Source organism: Amphibalanus amphitrite, unplaced genomic scaffold (genome assembly GCF_019059575.1).
Source record: "Amphibalanus amphitrite isolate SeventyFive unplaced genomic scaffold, NRLGWU_Aamphi_draft 001604F_arrow, whole genome shotgun sequence".
NCBI classification, from domain to species: domain Eukaryota; kingdom Metazoa; phylum Arthropoda; class Thecostraca; order Balanomorpha; family Balanidae; genus Amphibalanus; species Amphibalanus amphitrite.
In genome coordinates this window covers 19,191-20,106 of record NW_024883097.1, presented here as the reverse complement: position 1 = coordinate 20,106, position 916 = coordinate 19,191, and the positions used below count along the sequence as shown (strand labels likewise).

General features: G+C 53.8%; 1 non-coding gene across 1 annotated transcript; it reads right to left on the bottom strand.

The window, feature by feature from the left end:
• Nucleotides 1-461: 461 nt before the first annotated feature.
• LOC122374097 lies at nt 462-580 on the bottom strand. Its single transcript, XR_006255157.1, has one exon. It is a non-coding gene; the product is annotated as a 5S ribosomal RNA (ribosomal RNA).
• Nucleotides 581-916: the final 336 nt, after the last annotated feature.

Here is a 916-nt window from a genome sequence, read left to right as displayed (position 1 = left end):
GCACCAGCTGGCGATTGACGTTAGCTGAGGGCCCTTTGAGGCCATCTGAGGTCCCTTTAAGGCCATCTGAGAGCCCTTGGAGGTCATCTGAGGGCCCCTTAAGGCCATCTGGGGCCCTTCGAGGCCATCTGAGGGCCCTTTGACACCATCTAAGGGCCCTTTGACACCAGATGAGGGCCCTATGCCGCTAACTGAGGGCCCTTTGAGGTCATCTGAGGGCCCTTCGAGGCCATCTGAGGGCCTTTTGAGACCATCTGAGGGTCCTTTAAGGCCATTTGAGGGCCCTTTGTACACGGTCTTCGGTGGTCTAAGGATTACCTTCGGCCGCCTCAAATGGGCTCTTATTCCTTCGAGCTGGGCCCCCCAACTCGAATGGGGGGAGGCGCCCTTGGCCATGTCGCAAGAGCATTAACATTGAAGGGATAAATAGCAATTAGTGGCCACCATTGAAGAAGTGAAAATGACAACGAAACCCGGTGTTCCCAGGCGGTCACCCATCCAAGTACTAACCGGGCCCGGTGCTCCTTGACTTCAGTGATCGGACGGGAACTGGTATTTTCAGCATGGTATGGTCGTTGCCGACGAGAGCCGTCCATCTTCAACTCCTTTATCTGTAACATAAAAGATGACGTCACAACTCTGGCACTGATAAGCCTCAAACGCCACAGTCATTGCCTTTGGCCAAGCGGATGGCTTGAGTGATGGCGCTGCTCAGTCTCATTGCTTATGTGACCACCAAAAACACTGCCAAGTACCGATAGGTTACAACAAGCAAATGGCTCGCAAGCAATATGTAAAGGACGATGACACCAAACACATGAGTGAGAAGGGCAGTTGAAAATCGGCACAACTGAGAAATGACCGTAGTTACGTGACCCGCCGCTAGTGGAGCTGGTGGCGGGTCAGTCTGACCCGC